The sequence below is a fragment of the Mustela nivalis genome (genome assembly GCF_964662115.1).
Source record: "Mustela nivalis genome assembly, chromosome: 10".
In the NCBI taxonomy this organism is placed as follows: Eukaryota; Metazoa; Chordata; class Mammalia; order Carnivora; family Mustelidae; genus Mustela; species Mustela nivalis.
Window position 1 is genome coordinate 28631351 of NC_139029.1, and position 13019 is coordinate 28644369.

Sequence of the window (13019 nt, forward strand, 5' to 3'; positions counted from 1 at the left end):
TTTATGCCAATACCATACTGATCTGATTATTGTAACTTGGTGGGAAGGTAAGTAATATAGTAATATAAGTAGAAGTATTAGTCTTCCAGTTTATTTTTTATTTTAATTAATTTTTAAAAGATTTATTTATTTATTTGACAGAGAGAGGGAGAGAGGGAATCCAAGTGGGGGAGTGGCAGGCAGAGGGAAAGGGAGAAGCAGGCTCCTCGCTGAGCAGGGAGTCTGATGCGGGACTCAATCCCAGGACCCTGGGATCATGACCTGAGCCAAAGGCAGACACTTGACTGACTGAGCCCCCAAGAGCCCATGTTCTTTTTTTTTTTTTTTCCCCCTTAAGATTTATTTATTTATTTTCGGGAGAGAGAGAAACCCAAGCAGACTCTGCAGCATGCATGGAACCCAACAAAGGGCTCAATCTCATGACACCAAAATCACAACCCAAGCCCAAACCAAGAGTTGGATGTTCAACCAACTGCACCTCAAGCACCCCTGTTCTTATTTTTAAGATTGTTTTGTCTATTCTGGTCCCTTTAGATTACATCTGAATTCTGGGATGGGTTTTTCCATTCTCAGCAAAAAAATGTCTTTGGGATTTTGATAGAATTGCATTTAAAATGTAGATTGCTGGGACGCCTGGGTGGCTCAGTTGGTTAAGCAGCTGCCTTTGGCTCAGGTCATGATCCCAGCGTCCTGGGATCGAGTCCCACATCGGGCTCCTTGCTCAGCAGGGAGCCTGCTTCTCCCTCTACCTCTGCCTGCCATTCTGTCTGCCTGTGCTTGCTCTCTCCCCTTCTCTCTCTGATAAATAAATAAAATCTTTAAAAAAAATAAAAAAAAATGTAGATTGCTTTCAGTAGTATTGACATTTTAACAATATTAAACCTTCCAATCTATGAACATGGAACTGTTTCCATTTATTTATGTCTTCCTTAATTTCTTTCAGCAATGTTTTGTGTCATTTGCATTGTACAAGTCTTTCACCTCTTTGGATAAGTTAATCCCTATTTTTTAAAGACTTTATTTTTAGAGATTTATTTGTTTGAGAGAGAGCATGCATGGGGGGAGGGGAAGATGGAGAGAAAGAGAAAGGATCTCAAGCAGACTCCAGACTGAATGCCCAGCTCAATGTGGGGCTTGATCTCATGACCCTGAGATCATGACCTGAGCCAAAATCAAGAATTGAATGCTTAGCTGAGAGCCACCCAGGCACCCCAATCCCAAATTATTTTGTTGGGTTTTTTTTTTTTTGTTCTATGTAAATGAACTTGTTTTCATAATTTTCTCTTCAGAATCCTCACTGTTCACGTATAGTAAATGATTTTTGTGTTGTTGACTTCATATTCTACTACTTAGCTAAATTCATTTATTAGTTCTAATAGCTTTTTTTGTGGGATCTTTAGAGTTTTCTACATATAAGATCATATCATCACCAAACAGAAATAATTTTATCTCTTCCTTTTGATTTTGAATACTTTTGATTTTTCTTACCTAATTGTGCTGGCTAGAACTTGCAGCACTATGTTGAACAGAAGTATCTTTGTTTTTGCCTGGTGCTCGATCTTAGAGGAAAAGTTTTATTCTTCCACCCTTGGGTATGATGTTTGGTGTGGGTTTGTCATATGTACTCTTTATTATACTGAGGTAATTTCCTTCTAATATTGTTGAGAGCTGTTATCAGGAAAGGATGCTGAATTTCATCAATGTTTTTCCTGCATCAATTGAGATGGTCATTTGGGTGGTTTTTTTGTTTGTTTGTTTGTTTTTCATTTTGTTGCTGTGGTGTATTACACTGATCAATTTTCTTATGTTGAACCATCCTTGCATTCCAGGAATAAAGCCCACTTGCTCATGGGTCCTTTTAATATGCTGCTGAATTCTGTTTGCTAGTATTCAGTTCAGAATTTTTGCATCAATGTTTATAAGAGATTTGGTCTGTTCCTAGATATTTTATAATGTTGTTAAGAATACAATTTTGGGGGGCACCTGGGTGGTTCAATGGGTTAAGCCTCTGCCTTCAGCTCAGGTCATGATCCCAGGGTCCTGGGATCAAACCCGGAATCAGGCTCTCTTCTCGGCAGGGAGCCTGCTTCCCCCACTCTCTCTGCCTACTTGTGATCTCTCTCTCTCTGTCAAATAAATAAATAAAATCTTTAAAAAAATTAAAATTTAAAAATATATTTACCTTGTAGCCACCTACCTAATCAAATTCTCTTATTAATTCTAGTAGTTTTTTTTTGTCATTGTTTATACCAGCACAATTAGTACCTTTTCTTTTCCAATGTTTATACAATGTCTTACCTTGTTTTAATCCCTATGATAGTAACTCCAAGGTAATACTTAATAACAATGGTGATTGTGGTCATCCCTGTCTAGTTTTAATCAAAATAGTTTGAGAATTTCACCATTTAGAATGTTACTGTCTGTTGGTTGAGGTAAAGTCATTTTTTTTTTTTAAAGATTCTCTTTACTTATTTGTCAGAGAAAGAGAGAAAGAGCAGCAGGCAGAGCAAGAAGCAGACTCCCTGCTGAACAGGGATCCATGATCCCAGGACTCCGGGATCATGGCCTGAGCTGAAAGCAGACGCTCAAACAACTGAGCCACCTAGGCATCCCGAGGTAAAGTCTTTTTCATCTTCTAGCAATTTATCCCCATTTCTTAATGTTAAACATCTTTTCTTTTATTTATTTATTCTCATAATGTGGTTCTCATATATTTTAGAGAACTTGAATTTTCCTGTGCCCTTAAATGATAGGGAAAGCTTGCTTTTGGCATGTGATTAGAACAAATTATACATGCTTATTAAGAATAGCTATTGAATTTTATTAAGACCTTTTCAGCATCTACTGATATGATCTTTTTTTTTTTTAAGATTTTGTTTATTTATTTGACACAGAGAGAGAGAGAGAGATCACAAGTAGTCAGAGAAGCAGGTAGAGAGAGAAGGGGAAGCAGGCTCCCAGCTGAGCAGAGAACCTGATGTGGGGCTTGATTCCAGGACCTGAGATCATGACCTGACCTAAAGGTAGAGGCTTAACCCACTGGGTCAACCAGGTTCCCCTACTGATATGATCTTAAGGCTTTTCTTTGATTCATGAAGTTTATGAATTATATTTCCTTATAGTCTAATCACCCTCACATGTTTGAAATAACCCAGTTAGGTCACAGTGTGTTACTTTTGTGTATTGAATTTTATTGGCAAATATTTTATTTGGAATTTGTGCCTCTATTCATTAATAAAGACGAGCAATAGTTCTCTTTTGGAATTATCTTTATCAGACTTTGGTTTTAAAATTTATGTCAGCTTCATAAAATGAATTGAGGAGTTTCCTAAATTTTGGTTGGACTAGTAGATGAAATACCAGTGGAATTACATGTTACTTAAAGGTTGGATGAAACTGAGTTGGAAAACTATCAGGTTCTGAGCCTTTTATTTTTTTGTATTTTTTATTTTTTTAAATAATCTTTCCACGCAGTGTGGAGCTCAAACTCACTGCCTCGAGATCAAGAGTTGCATGCTCTGCTGACTAAACTAGCCGGGGCCCCCAGATCCTTTTATTAAATGGTAGATCTTTAATTACCTTTCACATCTCTTTCGTGATGAATGCTATATTATAGTTTTCCTATTTTGAAGTTAATTTGTATAATTTATAATCTAACTGGAAATTAACTATCTCTGTTAACTTTTCAAATGTTTAGCCATCAGGTTGCAAGTAATATTCTGGTTTTCTCATCTCTTCTGTATGTATGATTGTCCCCTTTCTCATTCCTAATATTTTGTCTTTCTTTTCCTTAGTAAAATTTTTAAGTTTACCGATTTTATTATCCTTTAAACAAAAAAGCTTTCACTATATTCATCCTTCTTACTATTTTCATTTTATGTTATAACTTTAGCTTTCTTATCCATGATTTCTTCCTACTTTCTTTTAATTTATTTGTTTTTTTATTTGTTTTTCAGAGGGAGAAGCAGACTCCCTGCTAAGCAAGGAGTCCGACATGGGGCTCTGTCCCAGAACCTGGAGGTCATGACCCAAGCAGAAGGCACATGCTCAACCCTCTGAGCTACCCAGGTGCCCCATGTTTTTCTAATTTCTTAAGATGAATTGTAAGTTCATGTATTTTTTAGTATTTCCTGACTGCAGAAGGAGCTGTTTGCTGTGCATAGGTTTTAATCTGAAATGTCCTCTTTTTTTTTATTGCTTTCTAGTTTACAATTTCAATTTTTTTTAGCACATCTTTTTTTTTTTTTTTAAGATTTTATTTATTTATTTGACAGAGAGAGATCACAAGTAGCTCAGAGAGGCAGGCAGAGAGAGAGAGAGGAGGAAGCAGGCTCCCTGCTGAGTAGAGAGCCCGATACGGGACTGGATCCCAGGACCCTGATATCATGACCCGAGCCGAAGGCAGCGGCTTAACCCACTGAGCCACCCAGGCGCCCCCTACAATTTCAATTTTTATTTCCTCTTTAATTTCAATGATATCTAGGAATATGCTTATTAATTTCCAGGCATTTAAAGATTTTCTTATCTCCTTCTTAAAAAATTAATTTTTTTTTTTTTTAGTAATTGCTACACCCAGCGTAATGCTCGCACTCATGACTCCAAGATTGAGACTTGCATGTTCTATTGACTAAGCTAGCCAGGTGCCCCTTTACCTTTTTATTATGTATTTCTAATTTTATTGGATTATATTAAAGTATACTCTATAAACTTGCTTTTGAAAAAAACACATTTATGTTTTCTTTATGACACAAGTATATGGTCTAATTTTATACATGATTCATGTGCATATAAAAAAAAAAAAAAGGAGGGATGCCTGGGAGGCTCAGTCATTAAGCCTCTGCCTTCAGCTCAGGCTGAATTGAGCCCCACACCAGGCTCTCTGCTCAGTGGGAGGTCTGCTTCTCCCTCTTCCTCTCCCCCTGCTTCTGTTCCCTCTCTTGCTGTGCCTCTCTCTGTCAAATAAATAAATAATTTTTTTTTAAAAAGGATATTCTCCATTCAATGGATGTTAGGATCCATAAATGACTATTTTTTTTAAAAGATTTTATTTATTTATTTATTTATTTATTTATTTGACAGACAGAGATCACAAGTAGGCAGAGAGACAGGCAGAGAGAGAGAGGAAGGGAAGCAGGCTCCCCACTGAGCAGAGAGCCCGATGCGGGGCTCAATCCCAGGACCCTGAGATCACAACCTGAGCCGAAGGCAGAGGCTTAACCCACTCTGCCACCCAGGCGCCCCCATAAATGACTATTAAACCAAATTTGTTTAGGGGCACCTGGGAGGCTCAGTCAGTTAAGCATGAGACTTCAGCTCAGGTCTTTATCTCAGGTTCCTGGGATCAAGTTCCATGTTGGGCTCCCTGCTCAGTGGGGAGTCTGCCTGTCCCTCTGACCCTCCCCTGTTTTGTGTTCTCACTCTCCCTCAAATAAATAGCCTTTAAAAAAAATAATAATCAAGGGACGCCTGGATGGCTCAGTTGGTTAAGCATCTGCCTTTGTTAGGGTCATGATCCCACCCTCCTGGAATTCAGTCCACAGTCTGGCTCCTTGCTCGGCAGGTTCTCCCTCTGCCTGCTGGTTCCCCTGCTTGTGCTCTCTCTCTCTGACAAATAAATAAATAAAATATCTTAATTTTTTTTAGAAGATTTTCTTTTTTTATTTATCAGGATCCTAGGACCCTGAGATCATGACCTAAGCTGAAGGCAGAGGCTTAACCCACTGAGCCACCCACATGACCATATGATGGTATTTCTATCAAATTCTCTTTGGCTTCCTAATTTTTAAAAAATTTTTATTATTTGTTTTTTAAGTTGGCTCTACACCCAATGTGGGCTTTGAACTCATGACTCAGAGATCAAGACTGAGCCAGCCAGGAGCCTGTTAGTAGTTTTTGCTTTGTATGTTTAGCTGTCATGTTGTTTAGTTTATAATTATTAGCTCTCAGATTATGCTATTATTGTATCATATTACCCCACAGAGTTCTTTTTCTTTAGAGTCCTCCTGGTGCTAACATTGCCACTTCCACCTTCCTTTTACTTAGGATTTGTTGAATTTGCCTTGCCCACTCCTTATTTTCAACTTTTCTTTATCACTGCATTTATCTTTTAAGATTTATTTATTTATTTTATCTCTCTTGCTCTCATTCTCTCTCTAATGGATGAATAAAATCTTTTTTAAAAGGGGGGTCCAGGGGCGCCTGGGTGGCTCAGTGGTTTAAGCCGCTGCCTTCGGCTCAGGTCATGATCTCAGGGTCCTGGGATCAAGTCCCGTATTGGGCTCTCTGCTCAGCGGGGAGCCTGCTTCCCTTCCTCTCTCTCTCTGCCTATTTGTGATCTCTGTCTGTCAAATAAATAAATAAATAAATCTTAAAAAATAATAATAAAAAAATAAAAATAAAAGGGGGGTCCACTGGGTGGCTCAATTTGTTAAGCATCTGTTTTCATCTCATGTCATGATCTCAGGGTCATGGCATCAAGCCCCACATCAGGCTCTCTGCTCAGCGGCAAGTCTGCTTCTCCCTCTCCCTCTGCCTCTGTGATCTCTCTCACTCTCACACTCTCTCAAATAAATAAATAGAATATAAGATTTATTTGAGAAAGAAAGAGAGAGAGAGACTGTGGGGGAAATAGGGGAGGGCGGGGGAATCAAGGAGCAGAGGATGAGGGAGAAAGAATATCAAGCAGACTCCCCACTGATCGCTGAGCCCTATGTGGGGCTCCATCTCAGAACCCTGAGATCACGACCTGAACTGAAACCAAGAGTCCATCGCTTAACCAACTAGGCCAACTAGGTACCCCTTTATCACTGCATTTTTAAATCTGTTTTTTATATATAATACATAATTGGGTTCATTTTTTTAAAAGATTTTATTCATCCATTTGAGAGAGAGAGAGAACAAGTAGGAGGGGAGGCAGAGGGAGAGGGAGAAGCAGACTCCCTGCTAACTAGTTCATCCCACTCAGAGCTTGGTCCCAGGACCCTGGGATCAAGACCTGCGCTGAAAGCAGATGCTTAACTGACTGAGCTACCCAGGCACCCCTAGTTAGGTTCATTTTTAGCTCAGTCTGACGATCTGTGTTTCAATAGGATAGTTCTGTTTCTTTACATTTAATGGCAATTGATAGCACTCAGTTCTGTCAATTGATACTATATTTATTATTTATTTTACTTTGCTGAGTGCTCTGATTTTATCAAATTGCCATTTGTTCTCCCTTTTTCTTTTTCTTGTTGATTTTAATTTTTGAGTTCTACCATACTTTTCCATATTATTTGATTTCTTCTCCTTTCCCTATACTTATTATTACACACATATTTTTCTACTGTCATATTAAAATATGCTGACTATTTGATTAATAGACATGCTTTCTTCCTCCACTTCTTCCTTCCCTTCCCCCAAGAAGATTTGGTCTTCTTTTTTGTTTATTTACTTTTTAATGTATTATTTATTTATTTACTTTTAATTTATTTTAATTTATTTTTTGTTTTTATTTATTTACTTTTTAAAAAGATTTTGTTTATTTATTTGTCAAAGAGAGAGCACAAGCAGGGAGAACAGGAGGCAGAGCAGGCAGAGGGAGAAGCAAGCTCCCCACTGAGCAAGGAGCCCAATACAGGACTTGATCCCAGCACCCTGGGATCATGACCTGAGCAAAAGGCAGATGCTTAACTAACTAAGCCACCCACGTGTCCCAAGATAGGATCTTTTAGAATGTTTTTATTTCTCCATCCTCCACTCAACATGAAACTTCTGGATAGATTTTACCATTCTCTCCTGACTCACCCCCAATTCCTAGGTCTTTGCTCATATAATTTCATACCCTTTGTTTCAGGCTGCTATTATAATTTCCTAGGGCACCAGGCTGGCTCAGTTGGTATAGCAAGCTACTCTTTATTTATTTATTTTTTAAAATATTTTATTTATTTATTTATTTAGCAGACAGAGATCACAAGTAGGCAGAGAGCAGGCAGAGAGAGAGGGAGAAGCAGGTTCCCCACTGAGCAGAGAGCCCGATGCGGGGCTCGAACCCAGGACACTGGGATCATGACCTGAGCCAAAGGCAGAGGCTTAACCCACTGAGCCACCCAGGTGCCCCAACAAGTGACTCTTGATCTTGGGGTTGTGAGTTTGAGCCCCATGTTGGGTGTAGAGACTGCTTAAAAATAAAGAAGATTAGGGGCGCCTGGGTGGCTCAGTGGGTTAAGCCTCTGCCTTCGGCCCAGGTCATGATCCCAGAGTCCTGGGATCGAGCCCCGCACCAGGCTCTCTGCTCAGCAGAGAGCCTGCCTCCCCCTCCCTCTCTGCCTGCCTCTCTGCCTACTTGTGATCTCTGTCTGTCAGATAAATAAATTTAAAAAAAAAAAAATAAAAAAAAAATAAAGAAGATTATAGGCACCTGGGTGGCTCAGTAGGTTAAGCAACTACCTTAGGCTCAGGTCATAATCCTGGAGGCCAGGATCAAATCTGCCATTGGGCTCCTTGCTCAGCAGGAAGTCTTCTTCTCCTCTGAGCCTCCCCTCTCTCTCAAATAAATAAATAAATAAATAAATAAAATAAAAATAAATGAGCAAAATTTTAAAAAAGAGAATTCCCTTTACAGTATGTTTCTTTATCTCAAGAATTTTTTGTCTTTATATTACACAATTTCTTATAGTTAATTACTATCCAATGGATAAATATTACATATTTATATTTATGTATATATATCAGATATTGATAGACTATATGAAAATTAAAACATTTTTAAAAATGGCTAAGAATTCTACCCTAGACAATCCCAGCTTCCCCATAACTTCAATTACCATTTCTACATTATTAACTCTAGTTTTTTCTCCAACCCAGACTTCTGAATTCCAGACCCATAGATTTATACACACGCTCCCCACTTGAGAATCCCATATGATGCTTTAAAGGGACCTCTAATGCAACATGTACAAAACTATGTATATCATCCTCCTGAGTCTGGTCCTTGCCTGATAAAAACTTTCTTGGAATATGGCACAGAGAAAGAGTCGTATCTGAATCCTTCATCTCTCTTACCCTCCATACCTAATCCTTACCAAGTTCTGTTCATTTTATCTTGTTTGCTTTTTTAAATTTGGGTTGTTGTTTTTTTTTTTTTTTTTTTTTAAGATTTTATTTATTTGACAGAGAGAGGGAACACAAGCAGGGGGAGAGGGAGAGGGAGAAGCAGGTTTCCCACAGAGCAGGTAGCCCAATGCGGGCCTCAATCCCAGGACCCTGGGATCATGACCTGAGCCAAAGGCAGATGCTTAATGACTGATCCACCCAGGCACCCAAATTTTATTATTTTCTTTTCTTTTTTTAATTTATTTATTTGACAGACAGAGATCACAAGCAGACAGAGAGGCAGGCAGAGAGGGGGGAGGGGGAAGCAGGCTCTCTGCGGAGCAGAGAGCCCGATGCGGAGCTCCATCCCAGGACCCTGGAATCATGACCCAAGCCGAAGGCAGAGGCTTTAACCCACTGAGCCACCCAGGTGCCCCTGTTATTTTCTAATGTTAGTACCTTTCTTGGTAACCTCTACACCCAGGATGGGACTTGAACTCACATCCCTAGGATCAAGAGTCACATGCTCTTCCAAATGAGCCAGTTAATCACCAGTGTTCACTTTATCCTCTAAACTTTGCTTGCATCGGTCTACTTCTCTCCATACCTTGGAGATCATGTGTTTTAGTGGAATGGAGGGGCAGAAATTAGACTGATGTGAGTTGACACTTGGTGGGTAGGAAGCATTTAGAAGGAGACAGCAAATACAGACAATTTCTTTGAAAACTTTAGGCAAAGAATCCTGGAAAATTTTAGAAGATGGTATCCTTTCCTTACACTCCCATCCCCTGCTTTAGCCCAACTATGCCCCTGGGTTAGGGAACCATTGGCACCAGTAAACAGAGCCTGAGAGACCTACTATGGAGCTTTCCCAGGAAGAACTGGCATAGGAACATCCGCAAGTGGGGATATGAAAGAATTCGTGTGTGCGGGGGAGGTGGGAGGTTCCTTGTAATATTATAAAACTAATACTACAAGGCATGCATCTGAACACATATAATAACCTCTACTGATTTCCATCCACCCCTGCTCTCCTCCAACCAGTTCTCAATATAGCAGATAGGAATCTTTTCAAATGTAAATCTAATCTTACTTAAGCTCTTTTGTTCCCACCTTACCCCCCACCCCAAGTGGCTTCCCACTGCTCCAAAGATAAAGGTAGGGGTGACTGGGTGGTTCAGTTGGTTGAGCATCCGACTTTTTCTTTTTCTTTTTTTAAGATTTTATTTGTTTATTTGACAGGGAGAGAGTAAGAGAGCACAAGCAGGGGAAGCAGCAGAGGGAGAGGGAGAAGCAGGGTCAATCCCAAGACCCTGGGATCATGACCTGAGCCAAAGGCAGTTGCTTAACTAACTGAGCCATCCAGGTGCCCCAGCATCAGACTATTGATTTCAGCTCAAGTCATGGTCTTGGGGTCTTGACATCAAGTCCTGGGTCAGGCTCTGTACTGGGGGTGGAGCCTGCTTAGGATTCTCCCACTGCCCTGCTTCTGCACCTTCTCTCTCTCTAAAAAAATTAAAATTAAAAAAACAAACATTCTCTTGAAGAAGAAGAAGAAGAAGCAGTAGCAGCAGCAGGGGGGAGAGGGAGAGGGAGGGAAGGAAGAAGAAGAAAATAAAGGTAAAAAATCTCAGCTGCCAATGAGGCATTACATGATCAGGCTCCTGCCTTCCTCATCAGTTTTTTCTCCCCAGCTCTCTGCATTCCTGCTTTGTACCACAGCCACTTGAGACTTCCTTTGATTCTTCAAACATGTTATGGTCTTCTTTATAACAAGATACTGGACATGCTGTCCCCTGTGACTGAGATGTTCTCAACCTGTCTTTGCTTAGTTAATTCCTAGCTCAAATGTCACTATTTCAGGGAAGTCTCCATTACTCTCCAAGATCGGTTAAGATCTTGGTCTTGGTCTGTTGTATTGTCTCATAATATTCTGTCCTTTCCCTTCATAGTCCCTGTCACAGTTGGTTATTATATATTTGTCCTTGTGATGTTTTGATTGTCTGCCATCTCGAACAGGCTGGAAGCTCTAGGAGGACAGGAACCATGTCTCTTTTCATGCCACAGTAGTCTCAAGCATAATCGCATGGTGCCTGGTAATTAGTAATGTGTGTGTATGTGTGTGCATGTGAATGACTGGTCAAGTGTCTGGATATGCAGAGCAAAGTAGACCTGTACTGCTGTGACCCCAGAAGGAGACCCCACATTGAGCGGCCATCAGAGCAGCCCATCTGCTTCCCTCAAGGATATCTCTCTGGTTGGGCCACTGTCAACTGCAGCTTATAATAGGCTATACCACCTACTTGTTTGGTTTCTGAATCATCTGAATCCACCCTTATTCAGCAATGTGGACTATCAACTTTCAGGGACACAGAGAACAACCTCAAAATAATTACCATTTATGCATTGGACCAATATTTATTCTATGCCAACCCCCACTGTATTCAAGCACTGTGCTGGGATGGGGAAACACAGATGAATGAGGCTTGGCTATTATTCTCAAGGAATTTATAGTTTTGATGTACAGTCAAATATGTAAACAAATTATAACTTCCTGTTTTAAAACACTAATATTACAAGACACACTCAAAGTTTTAAAGGATCATAGGGAAGAAACTGATTATCAAAGTACTTAGCAAAACCTTAGCTGGAAAAAGTGCTGATAATGATGACATTTTTCAAACATTGTAAGCTCTGACTTTGGACCACTTTAGACCACAGAAAACAATTTACACATTAGACAAGCCCCTTAAAAAATAGTCATCACTAGGTTGCTTTTATGTCCTTGGCTTTTATTGAGAATAACAAGAAATATCTATATGAATTTTGCTTTTGCACTTGTTATTCAAATCTTCTTGCTTTGTTATATCATTCACTGCTTCCTAAAAAAGTCACATGAACAACTATCTTTAGAATTCACATTTTTAGCTATTGAAGAAATGTAAGGTCTGACTCCTCTGAGGCACTAATTCCTTTTAGATACCATCTGCTATTTAAAAAAAAAAAAAAAAAAAAAAAAAAAGATGCCATATACTATGTTTTCATTTTTACCCTGGCAGCCAGGAAGCTCAGAACTGTCTCAAATTCAGTCACAGGTATATTTAACTTTAGGATAATTGTGATCTCTTTTTAGTTTGGCCCTAATATTCTGTTTCTAGCTTTCTAGTCTACTGTAAACCTTCCCTAGGTCCTTATGAAAAAGGGATAAAATAAATTTGGTATCTTTAGAATTATTTCTGCTAATTGTCAAAGATAAATACAGGGGTGCCTGCCTGGGGCGCTCAGTCAGTTAAGCAGCTGCCTTCAGCTGGGCTCCTGGTCCTGGGAGTCCTGGGATCCAGCCCATGTTAGGCTCCCTGCTCTATGTGGAGACTGCTTGTCTCTCTCCCTCTAGCTTTCCTGCATTCTTTCTCTCTCCAATAAAGAAATAAAATAAACTTAAAAAAAAAAAAAAAGTTGACCTGTGCTTGGATCATTGTAAAATCTTGAGAAACTGGGGAAATACAGAAAAAAGCAATAGAAAAGGGAAGAAAAGAATAGGATTAAGGTAGTATGACCATACTTTCCAACTCAACTGTTGGGGCACATCGATCTGGCAAATGGCCTATTAGAAAAGAGTATCTGAAACTTGCACTGTACTGGAAACCTCCAGAGCTTTGCCGAAGCAGTCAGATCCCAGGAGGAATGGCCATTATTCAACATACATGCATAATTATAGAAAGGTTTTGACTTTTTTGGATCACAGATGCTTGGGTGATCAGTTGAAAGCATTTACCTGCTTCCCAGTAATTCATAAGCACATACAATTTCTGAAAGTGGAACCCTCCTGTAATGTGTATCTTCCCAGAATTTTTCAAAAGTATTTTACCGCTGTCACTGCTGTAAAGAATTCTCACAGATCCAAGGAAGCACTGAGCTGCTAGTCAGATGTGGGGACTGCCAAACCAGCT